At 45.2% G+C, this 20,365-nt stretch overlaps 1 pseudogene; it reads right to left on the bottom strand.

Annotated features, from left to right (window-relative positions):
• Positions 1-826: 826 nt before the first annotated feature.
• On the bottom strand, positions 827-1,878 carry LOC143437044 (ribosome biogenesis protein NSA2 homolog pseudogene; annotated as a pseudogene).
• Between the last annotated feature and the right edge of the window lie 18,487 nt (positions 1,879-20,365).

Below are 20,365 nucleotides of genomic sequence, written 5' to 3'. Positions count from 1 at the left end.
AGCTAGTAATCTTACAGGTTAGATCAACAGAGAGTACAGAGAGCCCTCCAGGGTGAGGATGCTCCATGGTGTGATTGTGGTGGAAGCATAGGTTTATAGGACAGAGCCATCTTAGATGTAAGATTGGACCACAGATGCACAGGAGCGGGGTGCCCGTGGAGCAGGTGCAAGGCCAGTCCCCAGCATTGAAAACAAAACAAAGCAAAGTGAAACCAAAGGAATGAATGGATGAATTCAATTAAAGTGTTTTTTTTTTGTGTGTGTTATGAAAGTAGATTTATAAAAAAATAAACAATTTAAAGCAATATGGTGATTACAGATTAATATCATATACACTCTTAAGAACGTGGATTAAGTTACAACCCCAAATCACGACCTTCAATTTAAATTAGCTGCCACATCTCAAGTCACTGGTACATGGTCAAGAATTATCTAAGCCAATCTCAATAAGTGCACTCCCTAGTTTTAGAATATAGCAAATTATAGCAAACGGTGGAAGGACACTTGAGTTCACTGAAAGTGCCACATGAAGCATTAATTACAAGTGACGACCTGAAATTTTTTCATCCAATTTACCTTCTCTCAGACTTCTAATGTAATATTTTATGAATTTAAACACTACCATGTGTTTAAAATGTTCCACGTTTCAGGATTAATGGCATCAAGATAGGAAATACTTGACCTTTACAGGAACTTTCAGCTACACTGATAGCTTTTCAAGTAATGAACCTCTATTGCTGCATATACTAGTATGCTTTTGTATACTTGCTACTCAGTCACTACATTTTATTAACATGTAAGTCATTAGGCCCCCAGACTGAAGACCAACTGTAAAATAGGGCAGTGTTTTATTTTCCTTTACACCTTAATAAATACTTCTTGATGACTGCACATGGGGTAAGGCTGCATGGTAGTTCAGAAAGGTCACAGTGATGGTGTTTTCCTGACAGTATGTAGTCTTCCATAGTGCGTGGAATGACTTGTATGATGTCACTGTCAAACCAGCAAGACTGCATTTATGCACCCATCGTTTTCAGGATTGTTGGTAACTTGGGCATACTTTCCCCAAATAACCTTGCCTCCTTGTGTCACAAGGCCCAACTCGCTCACATTCACTTCAATAACTGTACCTTTGGTGATCACACCCAGGGTTGTATATAGTGGGGATGATGGATTCTTTTTCACACCGAGTATAGGCAGGCAAAAAGTCGCTTTCAGCTCAGGGTGTGTGACATGGGCTTTTTTGAAACGTAGACCCATTGGCCTAATGAACCTTTCATATTTAGGTGGTTTTCTTGTAAAACCATCACCAACAAAGCAGACTTTAGTAACCATTCTCTTCCATGCCTTCTTTTTTCTTTTTCCTGTTCGAATAACTTTCAATACTTCTGTTTCTCCTTGGGCACGAACTCTGGGTAGAGGGACCTCCCATTTTCCCGCCTTTTCTTTTCTTTTCTGCTTAATCATGTTGGAAAGTACTTTTGCTCTCGACTGCCCCTCTCTGTCCAGCAGATAGGCAGGCACTGCTCCCTGTGGAGTCTTCTCGTCATCCTTCTGCTTGGTGTTTCTCTTTTCATGCATCTTAATAGTCTTTTTCATTTGTATTTTCTCCGCATGGCGCTGTTTATGATAGAGCTTAGCCTTCAGGCCAATCATTTTTTTTGCCTTCTTTGAGCGTTCATGGGCCTCCCGACCTTCTTTCTTTCTCTTTTTCTCATGGTAATCCAAACGATATCCATATCGTTTGCGGTGCAATTCAATATATTCATTTTGTGGCATGATGACAGCCGCGGAGCAGCCGTCCGCGACCTCCCGTGTTCCAAAAACCTCTTAACTTCTGGGTGTCACTGGCCCACGAGCCTGGTTCGCTCAAGCCGAAACGGGAAAGGAATTAAAGTGTTTTAAATGGCTCAAAGCACATGCTTAGCAGTGCAAAGCCCTGGGTCCAATCTTTATCGTGCGCGCACGCACACACACACACACACACACACATACACACACAGAACCCCCTAAAAGTAACATATTATTATAGACAACTTAGAAGTTATAGAAACTTAGAAGGAAGAGAAAGAGAGAGAGAGAGAGAGAGAGAGAGAGAGAGAGAGAGAGAATATATTTGTGTGTGAAATTCTCAAAAAAAAAAAAACAAATAAAATCTTAAAAGATCTTACAGTTCTAACAAATACACTGGATACTATTGCTCTGTCATGCTGTAGAATGTTTAATTGCTTTAGGGCAGGCTGGATATGATGCCCAGCAAAGAGCTAAGTGTTTGCACCAGGGACCCTCTGATCATGCTCTTTTTCATTCCCTGCAGTGGTGCCTGGAAGCCATTGAGATATTAGTATCTATTCCACCGGATTCACCCACTGTGCATATGGAATAAAGGGAAACGAGCCTTTACAGACATGAGTACAAGTCAAACTTGATCACATAGGGTTTCAAGTATACAAGGCAGATAGTATTTCTCCTTCATGACAGAAATCATAGGGTCCCTCAGGATGACTGAAGGGTACAGGGGTTGGGGAGATAGCTCAGTGGTTAAGGACACTAACTGCTCTTCCAGAGGACCTGGGATCAATTCTCAGCACCCACATAGTGGTTCACAATAATCTATAATAATTCCAGTTTCAGGGAATTCGGCATCCTCTTCCGACCTCCTTTATAGGCAATAGGCATGTACATGTACACATCCACACACATAGGCAAGGCATGCACATAAAACAAATCTAAAACAATGATAATAATAAAAAAAGACCAAAGGGTACAGAATCATAGTTTAAACTCTAGGACTATCACTTGCTACTGTTGGTCTATCTCTTGCTACATGACTTTGAGCATGCTACTTAAACTCCTGTGTACTTGAACAATGGCAGGCAAGCAGGACGTATGAAGATATGCTAAGCGGTTTTTTTCCTGAGACAGGGCATCATGTAGATGGTCCTCATGCCTTCATTTCCCAGCTCCCGGAATTACAGGCACACACCACCCAGGCTTAGCTTTGGCATATTCAACTCTAAGTGCTTTACTAGGCACATGATGAGTCTTCAATAAATAATAACTGCACCTACAGTAACAAAGAGGCTATATTAAAGTCTTCCAGAGGTTCCCAGAGGATGTCAGGTCCCTTACTTTAAAGAAGATATAGCCAGAGACTATTGTAATCTACCTAGATTAGTGGTCCCTAGGCTGCAGCCTATACAGGATTTGGGAATTTATTATGGTAACAGTAATGACTCCTTATGCTTTTATTGTACTTGTGGGTTTATAAAGCGCTTTGGGTAGCTTCTTAAAGGCTTCATTATAATGCCATTTTAGAGAAAAAAAATGGGAGGGGTAGGGGTGGGGCTGAATGAGGTTTCATAGCTTGCAGAAGACTGAAACCCAGGTTAGTATACTCCAGTCCCTGTGACTTTGAGTTCTCCCAGCTGGTCTTGCCTCTTACTCTAGATATTAAGTTTCTATGCTCAGTGCTCAGTATGCAAGGGAGGGAAGCCTGGCAGGCCAGGCTGAAGGTCAAGGCCTGGGATATGTCTCATTATAATCAGGACAGGAGGGACAGGCCCTGGTCTCACTAGGTGGGGTCCCTATGAAGCTATTGTCTGTACAACAGGTCTTCCTGGACTTACCTTGCCTTAGAGCACAGGATAGGAAGAGCTGAACCCCCAGGAGGCTCGGTACACATTATCAGTTAGAGAACAGGCTGAAATATTGCTGGCACAGGACATCAGAGCAGTGCACAATTTCCTGGCAGGCTAGGGTGGGGTATAGGGTAGGGACAGGAAAGGACACAGGGAGTGCCTTGTGGTGACTGGAGTGCTCCATGTCTTGGGTAGGGTTCCACAGGCATGTGCTGTAGAAACCACTGGAATTTCTACTGGAATTCTTTCCTGAAGATCGGTGCATTTTACAGCATATAGGTTGCAACTCCATTTTTGAGCATTCCAGAGGCAGAAGCAGGAAGACTGTCAGAAGGTCAAGGCTAATTTGTCCTACACAGGGAGTGGCAGAACAGCCAGTGCTATAAAGCAAAACCTTGTCTCAAAAATAAATAAATAAATACAAAACCAAAACAACTTCCAACCTTTTTCCAAACTATTCTCCTGTGTCCTTTAACCCCAAAGTGAAGAATGTAGCTTTGCTGGGTGGTGACGACACAGGCCTTTAATCCCAGCACTGAGAGGCAGAGGTAGGTAAATTTCTGAGTTTGGGGCCAGCCTGGTCTACAGATAGAGCCTGGTCTACAGATAGATACAGGATAGCCAGGGCTACACAGAGAAACCCTGTCTCAAACCAAACCAAAGCCCAAACAGAACAAAACAATGATGTAGCGTATACTGAAGTGAGTACTTAGATATGAATAGTCACAGTGCAGGGAGCCTGGAAGCTTCCTGGGTCTCCTGAGTAAAGAGCAGGGGCTGTCGCCCCGTGCTGCAGAGGGAACTATGGTGTGGGTTAAACCTTTGAGGGTTTGTTCCAGGTGACACTGTTTTCCTTCTATAGTTCAACTACTGTCCTGGCACTCAGATGGAGGGCTCAGGCATATAGTTCTCTTCAGCAAGGGCTGAGGCAGCGTTTTCTTCCCCCCCCCCCCTCCCCCCCCACACACCTTGCTGATGGCTGGAGGTTTTGAGACCATTGCTGTTCTGGCTGTGTTCTCAGTCTACATGTAAATAGGAAGCAGATTTTCACCAGCAGGTCTGAGGATGAATGGGTCTCTCTCTGGATCTATTTCTAACTCAAGTGTTCAATAAAAGCCAGCCGGTAAGCATTTATAAGCCTGTGTGCAGCAAATAAATAGTGGTTAATAGCAGATGACAAAAACTACCAAAAATTCAGCTGGGCAGTGGTGGCACAGGCCTTTAATCCCAGCACTTGGGAGGCAGAGGCAGGCAGATTTCTGAGTTTGAGGCCAGCCTGGTCTACAGAGAGTGAGTTCTAGGACAGCCAGTGCTACACAGAGAAACTCTATCTTGAAAAAAAAAAAAACCCAAAACAAACAAACAAACAAACAAACACCCAAACTACTAAAAAGTCAAGGCCAGGTGTGTAGATCCAGGCCTTTCTTTATGAAGTTCCAGGCTAGCCTGGTCTATACAAGTAAGTTCTGGGCCAGCTGGGGCTACACAGTTAGAACAGTCTCAAAACAAACAAACAGATGTAAGGGTAGAGGTAGCAAAATGGCTCTGTGGGTATTGGTGCCTGCTTCTGAGCTTACGGCCTGAGTTTGATGCCCAGGACCCACAGAGCAGAAAGAGAGGGCTAACTTCCACAGTTGTTCTCTGATAGTCATGTACGTAGTGTGTACGCGTGCCCTTCCCCCACAAAACAAATGATTAACGTAAAACAACACGCCGGGGTAAAGGCCGCAACAACTGAAGCAAGGTGCTTTCGATTATCTCTTGGAATTAAGCAGAACTAGACAGTAAAAATAATAATAGGTTTTAACGATATACTCAATTGAACACTCACTAATTTTTCTTCTGTTGAGGCTGTGACCATAAGGTATTTTTTTTTTTAAAAAATCCTGTTCGACAGGTGTTTAAAAATAATAGGAGCCGTAATGAAACAAACGTGGCCATAAACTGGCATCTGTGGGAGGCAGGTGGCAGGGATTTCATGAATTATCTTGTTTTCATTTTTATTTTTTTAGCTTTTTCAGTAGAACATTATTATTATTATTATTATTATTATTATTATTATTATTATTATTTTCTTTCACGTATTTGAGACAAAGCCTCACTACGCAGTCCTGGCTAGCCTGAAACTTGCTTTGTAGAGCAGACCTTGAAATTCCTAACAACCTTACTTTCTGAGTGCTGAAAGTCTAAGTATGCACCACCTCACCTGGCTGCACAAAGCTTTAAAACAATCACGCTTAGGTAGAAAGAAGACCCGAGGGGAAAAAAATTAAGCACAGAGAATTAATAGGTCACAGCTTCTGACCATCATCTATTAAAATTAGTCATAGACATCATTCAAGGTATTCAAGCAGGCACGCATATCCACAGAGCCTCCCTTGGAGCCCCTCCATTTTTGAGTTCTCAGGTTTCCTTACTAAATCAGCGTTTGCTTTGCTCAAAAGAATAATAGTTCCCCAAATTCTACATATAGTTCTTCCTAAGTGTCCTTGGGGGGCTGTTCCAGGGTTTCTTAGCACACCTCCAGGTCTACAGATGGACAAACCCCTTAGAAATGGTGTCTGGTTTGCATGCAACCCATGCATATATTTCTGCAAACTTCACTCTCTAGAGAGCACCTGTAATGTCTAAAGGCTAGTCTTTTTTATGGTGTCACTGTGACAAAACACCTGAGGAAACAAGTCAAGACAGGAAAAGGTTTATCTCGGCTCATAGCATCAGAGGTTACACACTGCTCCGCTGGCTGCATTGTTCCAGGGCCTGTGCCAACATAAAGCATCACAGAGAAAGGGCAAGGTGGGACATAGCAGTTCACCCGTAATAACCAGTAAGCAGGAAGAAATTTGCTCGGCGCTTTTGTTTCTCCCTATTAAATGGAGCCCACACAGGATGGGTCTACCTTGCTAATCAGCTTAGGAAATGCCCTCGTAGACACACAGCAAAGTGTGCTTCATTGATCTCTTAGGTATCTCTCAATTCCCATGAAGATGACAAGATTAAGCATACCAGCCCAACACAATACCACACCACGTAACAGCTGTTATACAATGAATAAAAGCAAGAAAAGATGTTGTAAGGTTCAGTGGAGCTGCACTCGTCTTTTCAGTCTTCGGCTGGGTCAGTTGAAGAATGTGGAGCCCTCATGTACAGCTAGATAGCTGCTTATAGGAATTAGGGCAAACAGCTTACCTAGCATTCATGAAGCCTTGGGTTTGATTGGAAGCACCAAATAAAAATAGGTATAAATGGTACATGCCTGTAATCTCAGGTTTCAGGAGGTAGAGGCAGAAAGATCACAAACTCAAGGTTATCCTCTGCTACATACAGAGTTGGAGGCCAGCCTGGGCTACATGAAGCTCTACTTTAAAAAAAAAAAATGAGTAGGTGGAGGAGGGATGAAAGAAAAAAGATAGAAAGGAAGAAAGGAAGAAAGAAAGAGAGAGAAAGAAAGAAAGAAAGAAAGAAAGAAAGAAAGCAAGCAAGCAGTAAGAAGCACATTTTTTCTTGGATAGTAGAGAAAAATCAAAACTAAAATAAAAAGTTACCTAGAAAAAAAATATTGCAGCGAATGTTTTCATGGTTCATTTATTCATCCCCTTGCTCAGCAGGAATATCTTAAAAGCTCCGTCTGCTCCTGGAACCGGGAGAGGGAAAGAGAGCCAAAGCCCTGTCCACAAAGCTCTCACTTTCTCATGACATGAACAGACAGAACTAGATGAGTGGCTGAGCCTACCCAGCATGCAACAGTAGAGCAGCACAGACCAAACAGGTCAAGGAAGAGGGCCTTGGGATGGAGAAGGAGAGGTGAGGTGCAGCGTGAAGCTGATTAACTCAGCCGGTGGACAGGACATCCATCTGGACAGATGTGGATGAGGCACAACAGGGAGCCGGAGAGAGGAAATCATGGAGCTCAGGAAGAGGGGAGTCAGTGCCCTCTCCACCTTAGTCCCTGGGCTCTGATTTGACTCCTGACACTGGGCTCAGAGTGCAAGTGGGGGCTGAGCCTGTCCCTTGGAAACATTCAGTGAGAAGAGACCTGTCCAGGAAGCTAATGTAGGTCACAACTTGGTGCACTCTGGCCTTTGATACTAAGCAGCTCCCCTGGGGAGCCACCTCACACTCAGGCATTATATTACCCTAGACATGGGACTGCTCTTGAAGACCCAACAGGATTAGCCATCAACATTTGAGAGGCAGAGGCAGGATCTTGAGTTCAAAGCCAGCCTGGGTTACCTAATATATTCAAGGCTAACGGAGATACATAATGAGACTGTTTTAAAAATCGGACAAATAGCCCCCCCCCCCCAAACAAACAACCAAGCTGCCCACAGCTCTACCCAAGGATGCACATCCATGCAAATAGAGGGTGGGTCCTGCGAGTCCTGTGGTTCCTGTGATAGAAGAGACCCTTGGCCAAGAGTAACAGTTTCATCCTTAGTCCAGAGCACACTTAGGAAGATGCTAAGGTCTGCAGCATTATACCTGACACACAGTAGACACTCACTGACAGCTGCTATTCTAATAAAGATTTAAGTTACTTGGGGCCTGGGAAGAAGATACTCTTCTAAACAACCTGGATTCCCAGCACTCCCATGATGGCTCACAAACATATGTAACTCCAATCCCAGGGGATTTAATGCCCTCTATCGATTTCTGCAGGTACTGTATGCACATGGTGCATAGATAAAACATGCAGGCCAAACAGCCATACACATAAAATAAATTTAAAAAAAAAAAAAAAAGACAATTCACTTATATAGAAATTGAATTGAAAGCTGAATTTCCCTGTAGGGTGAGGCCTGGAGAGCCTTCCAGGGCTGGCCTGTGGAAAGCAGAGGAAATCTGTTCCTAATAGGGTTCTGTGGAAGCTTAGTGAGTCCTTCTATCTAGTTAACAGGCCCATCGGACACAAGGGAACAGATTTCTTCCTGAGCCTGGACATTGCCATCCCTCATCCCGTGGAAATGAGATTATGAGGAGGGCAGGGCCAGGGAGGAAGCTGACCTAACTCAATTATCAGTCCTGGTTTGTCCATTTTAGCCTGGGAGGAGGTGAGAGCAGAGGGAGCCAGAGTCTCTCAGGAAATGACAAATCTGAAAACATGGCCAGAACAAGCCCACCTCAGCTTCCCTGAGGCCCATCCTGGAATTAACAGGGTCATCTCTGTGCTCTTCTTATCAAGTGCTGGTTGTGAAGGCCCCAGCTGTGCCTTGGAGATCAACGTGGGCACACCTTTATAGCTACAAAGACTCTGCTTTATAGCTACAAAGACTCTATCTGCTTTTGCTTCATCTCCCTAGTGATGAGGTGGTGGTTACCCATTGAGGTCCTCAGTGACATTATTGATTTAAAGGCGGCTGACTACATTGTCACCGAGACTAGGGACAACTGGTCTTGGACTTGTCATAAAGCAGGTGTTGAATTTTGGGAGGTCTCAGGTGCCAGCCTCAGCCGTAAATGACATTTATGACCTGGGGTAGACATGTGGCTGTGTTCTTGGCATCTATTCATCTCCTTCTGGATGGCGAATCATGATCTCCAGGTAGGTTTGAATCAGCTCCCATCAGTCTCACCTCTTGCCCTCCTACCCTTGGGGGCAGGAGGCCTTGTCCTGGCTTGTAGTGGCCCAGGCCTCAGACTCTGTTAGGGACTTCAGGAAGCTTCTGTGTCTTGTCCCTAGAGCAAGGCAGTATGTTGTCCTGAATGATGGTGACAGCTATCTCAACATCTCAGAAGAGGCCAGCCTGAGACAAAGCAGACACATACAGTAAGGGCAGAGCCTAGAGAACCACAGAGGAAGAACTAGAGCCCCGAGAAATGTTCGGGCCACTCCATTCTGGAGCTATTCAGCAGTTCTGGCCAGGCAATGGCTCTCCATGACGTAACGTCATGTAGTTTGTGAATGAAAAAAAGAAATAAAAAAAAAAGAAGCAGACATGACGGGTCCTAGGTAGTGGGAGGGGGGGTGCATGTGTGTGGGGGGAAGGTTCATTGTAGATAAAAGGGAGAGCATAGCCAGAGGCAGAGACATCTGGGGCAATACAGAATGAACAAGATCCTGAGTGAGGAGAGGGGGAAAGGGGCAGGGGAAGCTAGATCAAGAGGTCAGGAGGGTAGAGGGTAGGAGAGGAAGAACCAAAAGGACTGGCTAAGCAAAATGGCTGGATTACATAAGGAGGGTAGCTGGGGGAAGGGTAGCCCAGCCCAGCCCCTGGGCTGGAGAAGTTTAGGGTAGGGGGCAGGGCATGCCAACTATACCTTGTAACAGGTAGGGACTGAGGCTTGCAGGGAGAACTTGGCAGTCAGGTCCACTTTTATATGTTCATGGCACCTGAGTTAGCCACTTGTCCTGGTTTGAGACCTAACAGTTTGCATGGTATCTGTTGCTTGTCACCACCAGTATCTTTATGAACCAAGATTTCATTGAGACTTCAAAGGCTCCTGAGGGGAAATTGGCCTCTGTCATCTCTACCCAAGGACAACAGTTGCACCCTTGGACACATCCACTCCGTTTCCACAGGAAGGGTGGTGAGGAATCTGTTGGGGACTTTTCTCATTTCTACCTATGTCAGTAAGTTGAGATGGATGTGCGTTGCTGTCAGTTGGATAAAAGGAGCCCATCAACAGATACACAGGGGAAGGTGGCTGATTCTGGCAACCAGCTCTGTTGGAGAGCCACTTCATTTCCCAGCTGATCGCTGTGCTTCAACTAGGTTTCATTCTCTTGCTCCAAGGACAGTCATGTTGTCTTTGTATCTCAGTTCCCAATACTCCCTGGCACACAAGAATTCAGCTATGATTATGAATTGACTCTTCCATGTTAACCGTTCTACCAACTCCCCCAAACTCAAGACTACATATTTTTGGCTGCCTGTTTGAGGGACTGGTTAGGTTCGGGATTCAACAAACATCTAGCAGGTTCTATCTATGGGATAGGACAGTGCTAGGAATTTTCACACACGTTTCCTTATTTCCTATCCAAGTTGCTCCTGGTGTTTCACACTCATTTCCTAGAAAGAAACTGAGTCACCAAGAGTTCTAAAGGCACCTAACCAATACTGGTGCGCATCTTCCTCCAGCTACCACTGACCACTTCTGGTCAGGTGGCTCTGATGTCCCTTTCGTGTTCCACGGTGAAGATGGCCGAGGCTGATGTGATCGTGAGATCCTTGGGCAGTGGAGGAAGTGTTCTGAGAGCAGATGGCAGAAGTTGCCAATCAGACACCCTGCTTCCCGCCTCCCCATGTCAGTGCTGAGTTCCTTTCAGGAACCCTTAGCCAATCTGGTTTTCCCAAGTCTGAAGGGCCAGAGGCAACTATGTGCCACTGGAGTGCAATGGCCCTTAGGCAGGGTCAAGGTAGGTGAACCTTGCTCAGTTCCTGTTTGAAACCAGAAGCATAAAGAGGAAGTGGTCAAGGCTGATTCACAGGAGATTTTTCTCCTCCTTTCAATTTTCATTTAGACATTTTTACTGAGCTAGTTTGTATGCCCTAAAATTTACCTGTTCAAAGAACACAATTCAATATGTGGTGAACTCCTCTGTAAACCAGGCTGTCTTTGAACTCAGAGATCCACCTGCCTCTACCTTCTGAGTGCTGGGATTAAAGGCGTGTGTCATCACTGTCTGGCATTATACTACATTTTAATCACTTAGCACTCACTCCCAATTTTCCCCTGGACATTTTCATATAACATACAGAATCAGCCTGTGACCTTTGTGAATGGCATCTGTCACTTAGCATGGTTTTAAAATTCACCTCTACTGAAGCATAAATCAATAATCTCCCTTCTTCTCTCCTCACCCCTTTTCTAGAATGGTCTCACGTAGCTCAGGCTGGACCTGAACTCATTAGGCAGTTGAGGTTGGCTCTAAACCATCAATCCTGCGTCTATCTCTCCAGTGCGAGGATTTCGGTGGGCACCACCATTCCCTGCTCTGTGTGTGTGTGTGTGTGTGTGTGTGTGTGTGTGTGTTTCTTTTTTGGTGGCATAATAACCCACTGTGTCAGTTTATCATCAATTGAGTTGTCCAGCGCTAGCAAGATCTTTATGTGACTGGGAAGTCCCTTCTTATGTGATCTACCCAGTCTCCCTCACGCGGGTCTCGTGATAGTAATTGTGTCTGTGATAGTAATTGCCCTTTGTTTTATATGACAAGATAATGTGTATTCTCCTTCTATGTACATGTTGCCACCTCTTCCTCCTCATCTCCCTCCACTACTAACTACCATGTCCTCTTCCTCCTCCTTTTTTTTTTTTTTTTTTTGAGAATGAGTTTCTCTGAGTAACAGCTCTGGCTGTCCTGTATTCACTTTGTAGACCAGGCTAATCTAGAACTCTCAGAGATCTATCTGCCTCTGTCTCCTGAATGCTGGAATTAAAGACATGTGTCACCAAGCCGGTTTTTTTTAAAAATTTTTTTGAGACAGGGTCTCACTATGTAAGCCTTCACTGGACTGGAACTTGACATATAGGCCAGACTGGCCATGAACTCACTAAAGATCAGCCTGCCTCCACTGGTGGAGTGCTCACGACATCATACCTTACCCTGTACACACAGTGGCCATTTCCATACATGGTGCTACTTTGGCTATTGTTCCGTACTTTTTCCTTCACTGACACGATCCACGTTGTCATGAGTCTGTCTGGTCATTCCTGCTTATAGCTGTGTAGCCTATAGGAGTGGATTGCTACCACATTTTACACATCTACCCCCTATGAGGATGAATAGCTCCCGGGCCCAGGTCTCTGCCACTGCCCAGAGACCTGCAGTGGGCACAAGTAGCTGTCTGTTTCAGGACCAGGTAGGAACATCCAGAACACACATCCAGGAGTGGATTGCTATCTCAGAGAATGTGTTGTCACCTCTATTGAGGTTGTGAGAAGTCTTTCTCTTCCTGGTGGACAACAAGACTGGGACCACAGCAAGACAAAACTGTTCACACAACTTCCCCACCCAGAAATGGCAGCCAGGGCACACTTTCTGTGCAGGTCTCCACACCTCGGAGTCTCCCTGATGAAGTATACCTGGCTATAGAAGAACAGTTCTAACCTCCATCCTGTGTGTGTGTGTGTATGTGTTATGTATGTGTATGTGTGTGTATGTATGTGTGTGTATGTGTTGTGTGTGTTGTGTTTATGTGTTGTATGTATGTGTTGTGTATATGTGTTGTGTGTTGCGTATGTGTATGTGTTGTGTGTGTGTTGTGTATGTGTTGTGTGTGTATGTATGTGTATGTATGTGTGTGTGTTGTGTGTATGTGTATACAGAGGTGAAGAGGGGCACATGGGCCACAGTACATGTGTAGAGGTCAAAGGACAGCTTTGTGGGTCTGCTGCTCTCCCTTCATCTTTATGTGGATTCCAGGCACCAGGCATGTGTGGCAAGCACTTTAACCCACAGAGCCACCTCGCTGGCTGAAGTCCATCTTCTCCTTCACCTCTCACTAATTTCCCTTAAACGTCCTGGCCCTGTTAAGTGAGGTTATTCTTTATACTTCATGAATTAGAGTTTTCAAGGGAAGCTATTACTCCAATAGCTTGCTTGTGTTTTGGGGGTGCAGTGACCTGTAATCCTGTTTGTGCTTTGTAACTGGGGAGAAGTCACAGGAAGGAATGGTTCTGGAGACTCCTGCTGACTGGGGAAATGGGATCCAATGGGAATCGTTTTTTTAAAGATTTATTTTATGTATCTATGTATGAGTGCTCTATCTGCATGTACACCACCTGCATGCCAGAAGAGGACATCAGATCCCATTACAGATGGTTGTGAGCCACCGTGTGGTTGCTGGGGATTGAACTCAGGACCTCTGAAATGCAGACAGTGCTTCCCGTCTAGAGCATTCTCTTGAGAGAACTCCTAAGTTTGGGGATGTTAGTCATTCGGGCAAAGCTGAGAGCCATGTGTGCTCCTTAAGGATTCCACTCAGAGCTAGGCTGTGGTGGCACATGCCTTTCATCCCAGCACTGGGGAGGCGGAGGCAGGCAGATCTTTGAGTCTGAAACCAGCCTGGTCTACAGACCCAGTTCCAGGCAGCCAAGTTTACACAAAGAGAAATCATGTCTCAAACAAAACAAAAACAAAAACAAAACAAAGCAAAGCAAAGCAAAGCAAAACAAAACAAAAGATTCCACTCAGATACAGTGTATCCCTCCACGTCATTGCCTCTTTAAAGGCAGAGGGGTGTGTGAGAAAGTCTTAGGCAAAGAATCCCTTTGTGTGTAATGTGAATCGCTTTGTCCTCATTTTGGTTTCATGAGTTTGCTTTTCTTATAAGAGGCTCTTCATAAAGTGAAAGCAATAGTCCTGCTTGACAGACCACAGCCCTAAGTGAACAGTTGGTCACCAGCAATGCCACTGGAGGTTTGCTGGCAGCTGGGATAGGAAATAGCGGCTATGGTGCCTAGGGCTCCCCCAAGCTGCTGCCATTTCTTTCCTTTCAAAGCTTCTGGTTTTCTAGATGCTTCTGTGGCCCACTTTACTCAGAAGTGTTGAGGAAAAGAAGGGAATCCTGATTTCACAACACCGAGCTTCGTTTGCCTGTGTGCTCACACAGACGCTGAGAAGGAAGATTGAGAGATGACATTTTCAGTCTCCAGGACCCTCCACCTATATTTCTTGTCAGCACTTTGCTTTGTGGCAGCATCATAGATGATGGCCAACGGGTCACCGACACAATTGTGAGCATATGAAAGGTGGTTTTTGTAACCAGGAGAGGCCCAGGACTATAGAGCTGAAGTAAACTTGTCCGTTCCCTCTCTGCAGGAACTGAGGGGCGGCAGCAGCTGGAGATCAATGTCCAGCAAGGAGCAGGAAGTGACTCAGAATGGTGTGGGGCAGGGAGACCTGGACCCACTACAGAGGCTCCTTTCCTGTTTCATTCTTCAATTCCACTGAGAGAGGGCCTATGATGTCCCCTCGAAGGGGTCAGAATTTGTACAGCAGGAGATGTCTGGGAAACTGTAGCAGAACCATTCATTCCTGTGTCTCATTCCCAATGAGAACTGACAGGAAGAAAGAACCTGTAACTCTGAAAATTCCCCCCACCTAACTTATCTATAACCTGAGATAGCTGCTGTTGGAGCTAGGCGAGGGGGAGGGGAAACCGAATGTCTATGCACATGCTCAAGAAGGAAGGGGAGGTAAAAAGAACTGAGAGGCACTAATGATGTCCCTTTCTGGTCTGGCTACTCCCCATGCTAAGATTATGAGGCAGTTAAGTATGTGACCAGACAGTTAAGCTGTATGGAGTTCACCATTATCCTCCAGAGCCGAGATCTACATTTTGAAGGTGGGAATTCTGGAACCTGATGAGAGTGGAGACAGGATTTCTTTCTGTCTGCCAAGGCTTTTTCCCAACCCTGCAGGAGAGTCCATGATATACAACTGCATTAATGCTTGCAAGAGCTGATTGCAACTAGAACAGATGAAACAGTTATCCTCAACAAAAATATAGCTTGGTTATCTATTTTTTCCCCCCTAAGACGGGGTTTTTCTGTGTAATCCTTGCTGTCCTTGGCATTCTCCAGACAAGGCTGGCCTCAAACTCAGAAATATTCCTGCCTCTGCCTCCCGGGTGCTAGGAGTACAGACATGCACTGAGCTTGCCTTTGTAAACCTGATCCCCTAGCAATTTCAGTCTTTAGGGTAAGTCTGACTCTTGTACAGAAGATCCTTGTCTTACCAGTATCAGCCCAGCCTACTCTTCCTTCATTCCAAGTGGAATCCAAGAACTTACCTTTCTCACCCAGAGGAGAAGGGGTTTAAAGTACAGTGTTCGGCAGGAGTAACTGTCCCCTCAGGAGTAACTGATCTCCCAGTCTTAGGAAGTATTTGCCTACTGGACTTGAAACCAGAGGGAGAAAGTCAGTAGATACAGCTGCTGACTGGACTTAACCAAGCTCCTGAGAGATACAAGCAGCACCCACTGAAGCAGTAGGAACTCAGATTTGTGACATCTTCATAGGTCTCTCCATGGGAGGCTCTAGCTGGGGGGAACAGTGATGCAGGCACTAACCTTTGTGCCAGCCAACTCTTTCCCGACAGATGTGGAGAATAAGATAGAGCTGAGACCAGCATCTACCTTTTGTGCTGACCCCTCTCTCTGAGAAGGTTAAACCCCCAGCATCACAAAACAAACAAACCCACCCCCAAACCATAAAGGACATGAGCTACAAACTGCTTATCCCAGCTAATTTGAGAAGACTCGGTGTTTCAGAAGACAGTAATGTGAGTTCGAGGCCAGCCTGGTCTACAGAGTGAGTTCCAGGACAGCCAGGGCTACACAGAGGAACCCTGTCTCGAAAAACCAAAAAAAAAAAAAAAAAAAAAAAAAGAAGAAGAAGAAGAGAGTAATGATCGGGCTTGCAACAGGGAAGAGATTCCTTTTCTCATTGGGCCTTTCTCAAAAAAAAGAAAGAAGAAAGAAAGAAAGAAAGAAAGAAAGAAAGAAAGAAAGAAAGAAAGAAAGAAAGAAAACAAAAGAAAGAAAAAAGAAAAAAAAGGGGGGTCATTCTATATGTAGCCCTGGCTGTCCAGGGACTTGCTGTATAGGCCAGGCCAGAATTCTGCCTCTGCCTCCAAAGTGCTGGGATTAAAGGCATTGCCACTACATGCAGCCCTCAGGCCCTTTCTTGAACTTTAAGGGTCTTTTAGTCTCAAACCCAGGCATGCTTTAGACCTAACCAATCAGATTCCTATTTTCTAGTTCCTTGTATTCCCCTCCCCCCACCCCCCAGCATGTTGATAACTCTTCTCTTACAGCCAACTAGAGCTGAAGCGGAAAATGTGGTCAGAGGTGCAAGCTCTCCGGTGTAGGGGGAGGGTGTCCCAAACTCAAAAGTCACTCTTTTCTTTTGCCAAAGCCTCCACCTAATTCAGCCTGCCTCCACGTGACCATTTGCAATCCCTTACTATTGCTGTAGTGAGGCCATAAGGAAATCATGCAGGAAGCCAGGCCTCAGGGTCCACATTTAGGAAGCAGTGAGATCAGTTGGGAGCACCAGCCTTAGTGATCACCAACTGGAACTCAATTTTCCACCTTTATAATGGGACAGAAGAGGCTGGTGGGTGCCCTTTCCCGTCTCCTGGAGGGTCAGCTCCACAGTGCTTAAGATTCTGCCTGTTTGGTGCCTTGTCTGCTGCAGGACACCAGGTTCTGACTTCTCTTCAGGCAGGTGTGCTTTACTTGAAACCATTTCACCTTTAAGTGTAATTCCATTGCCTGTTTTCCACCAGCAATGCAAAACTGCCCCCTCTCACATTTCTCTGCCCTCTCCAAGAACCATGGCCATGCCCCTGCATCGTTGACCCAGCTCTTTTACCAAGACAGGCAGTGGACTTGATCTTTCCTTCCTTGATCTAGTCAGACTTCCTTGGTTTTTAGCCTTTTTGGATGAGATACTGAGATTCTCATTCATTCTCTCTCTCTCTCTCTCTCTCTCTCTCTCACTCTCCTCTCTCTCTCCTCTCTCTCTCTCTCTCTCTCTCTCTCTCTCTCTCTCTCTCTCTCTCTCTCTCTCTCTCTCTCTCTCTCTCTCATCCTCTCAATCAACCCTGCATAGAAAACTGGTTAACTCTCCTTTGTACATGCAGCACTTTTTCATGGTTTGCCCCTTTCCTCTTAGGGTTGGCTCAGCACCAGTTCCAAAAACTTGACCCCAGAAGCTCAGAGAGCTTTGGTGTCCCACCTCTTAAGGCCTAGGTCTTTTTCCAGTATTATCATATTAAGATTTTAGTTTAATAAAATCTGCCACCCCTTATCTCTACTGTTATAAGTGTGTTGTGAGCAAGGATCTACAAGGTCTCTATCTGCTGTGTCTGGCTTTTGAGCTTCCAGACCTTAGGGGTGATACTACAAGGGTCAGAGGTCTATGAGGTCTCCCCAAAGGCTCCAAAGCAAGCTTTATGATGTCCACAGTAATGGGGATGTCGATTCTTTTCCTGTGTTTGTAGGCCGACACTTGCTGTCAAACAGCATTCTCTAGAGGATGTTGACTGCCCATATTCCTTGGTGGACTGCCATCCAAAAAGCCTTCTAGTGGTGTGCACATGGATGTCAAGTCAGCAAACACAGGATCAAAGAGGTGCCAATGACAGTAAATACTTGTGTCCTCTATCGTGTCATTCTTAGATATGTGCCTTATTGTACATCATGTTCTTATACACATACATACAGATCCTATGTTGGCTCTCTCTCTCTCTCTCTCTCTTCCTCTCGCTCTCGCTCTCACTCTCGCTCTGTCTCCTCAGTTGGCTCATGGACTGGCTCTGCTGGGCACTACAGAGATGTCTCAAAAATGATAATGTCTGAGTAGAATCTAGAGAGCCCTCTGATGCAAGCTTCTGCAACAGGAGGCACATTTCAGAGTTGAAGGACCTATTTGACAGTTCTCAAGAGTCTGGGTGAGTTGCCCGAATCATGTCCTTCACTCAGAACCAATGTAGGCTACACTTTTTATTCAAGTTCAGTGCTATTTCCACTCCCAGGTCTCTTAGGGAGATAGAAAATTAGCTGTTGTTATTTAAGGTGGTATCTTAGAGTTCTTAGAAACGTTGGAGCACACTGACTCTGAGACCCTGGGAGGACAGGGTAGGGGCTAGGGAGTTTGCTCACCAGTTAAGACTGCATACTTCTTATGAGGTGGCTCACAACCACCTGTCAACTCAACTTCTAGGGGGATCTGATGCCTCTGGGGCATCTTCACTTACATGCACACACTCACACACATCATTAAAATAACAGGAAGTGACATAAAGAGGTAGGAGCAAGCCTTCAATGGTCACTAACCAGTGTGGAATGGTTTGTACAAGTCTGTTACTCTGAAGTGCTGCTAATCACCACTGTACTTGCCATGATGAACTACGCTGGTGTTCTGGTGAGCAGCTGCTCCCCTCCTTTTTCTATGCTATTTATGGATTCTAGAAGTTTCTCTACACTTCTATTGACTTCAGTGATAAATTTGGGGATAAACCCGAGGGTTTTGTTTAGTGCTTGTTCTGTTTTATAGTGCTGGATACCAAACCCAGCTCTGGCCGAGGCATAGCAGACAAGTGCTATCCTATCCCTCTGAGCCCCAACCCGACTAGCACTTTGCATGCCAGCATATGGATCCACGAAGCTGTTGACACTACTGGATACTCCGTTTCTTCCATTGCAGTCTTTCAAATCCTCTGAACCACCAGATGGCTTCCCTTTCAACTCCCTAGACAACATGACTTCCCTTCTGCCCGAGGACTTTGTGGGCAGCAGGGTATCTTAGCATTTGTCTTTCCCTAGCTTTGGTGGCATACTGACAGGCAGATAAAGGGAAAGGAAGCCAGCATTCTGTACTTCTGCTGGACTAGCCCATGAGCTCAGCAAGGAGTCATTTCCCAACTTAGGCCTTTTGAAATGCTAGATAACAACTTTTTCCCAGTGGGACAGGCTGCACAGAACCCTTCTGCACAGTGTGAACTGAGCTGAGTGGCGACTCCTGCTTGTGCATTGCATAGGTCTCTTCTCCAGCATCATCTTTGCCTCTGAGTTTCTACCCCAGAAGCAGCATACCCACTAGCAATGACATACAACTAGAGCCTGGATGGGCCAGATTATCATTTATACTGTCGGAAACACTGGGTCTTTGAAGACAATGGAAGTTACTTTGTTTATCCAAACTCATGTTATTTTATTCTAGTATGGATGCCCAAGGACAAATGACCATTCTAACTGAAGTACAGAGTGCTGGCTTCCTTTCCTCTCCAGCCGAACTGGAGAGACCCACACAGCTTGCCAAAGGCTAGAGCTTGGTGTGATGGTGTGTGTGTGTGTGTATGTGTGTTCACCTAATCCCTGTACCCTGGCTGAAGCAGGATTATGGGCAAACTAGTGAAATCCTGTCCTAAAAATAATACAAGCAGGGAATGGTGACTTACATTTGGGAACTCAGCACTCAGGAGGCTGAGGCAGGAGAATTGTCAGTTTGTGACTAGTGGGGGCTATACTATGAGACTGTGATTTTGTTTTGTTTTGAAGCAAAATACAATAAATGAATATAAAACACCCAAACCATATCTCCTCCAACCTAAACCAATCAACAGAACACCCAAGCCATTATCCTGCCCCTGGGGACAGGCCCAGGGCTCAGGACTGTGACTGTACCTCAGTGTTTCCCCTACGGCCTACTACATGGTTGTACTCAGGTTGAAAGGGAAGAATGGGCTTCCTCTGGAAGTATGCTTTCCTGACAAAAATCTCGGGTGATAGGAATGTTTCAGTTAACATTTAACATGCAGCCTCCTGCATTTAACCATTTTATAGGAATGACACAGAGTTTTGCTGTTTTTCACTGTTCTTTTTCAAAGATGCTTTCATGAGAAGCATCATGGCATTTGGAAGCATCAGAAAACATCAGTTGGGGAAGGGCTGGTGGTGGTATCTCTGCAATGTGAAATTCCAACTAATAAAAATGCCAGTTCCAGGATTTCACTATCCTGAGTGCCTGTAAGCCTGGGGAAGAAGGCCAAGGGACACAACCTCCCCTACCTTTCCTTTTATTGTCAGATATGGCCTTTGTCCCAATATTCATTTGTCCCAGTGGCATGACCATCGTCAGACATGGAATTTGTCTTCTAGTCTTCAGTATGGTATTAAATCAAGTTTCTAACTGTGCAGGAATTAAAACAGCAAAGGAAGAGGGTGTCTAAGCAACCAAGTCTTCCCAGGAAGAGAGAAGGAAGCCAGGGA

The sequence above is a fragment of the Arvicanthis niloticus genome, chromosome 23 (genome assembly GCF_011762505.2).
Source record: "Arvicanthis niloticus isolate mArvNil1 chromosome 23, mArvNil1.pat.X, whole genome shotgun sequence".
NCBI classification, from domain to species: Eukaryota; Metazoa; Chordata; class Mammalia; order Rodentia; family Muridae; genus Arvicanthis; species Arvicanthis niloticus.
This window is presented reverse-complemented; position numbering and strand designations above follow the sequence as displayed.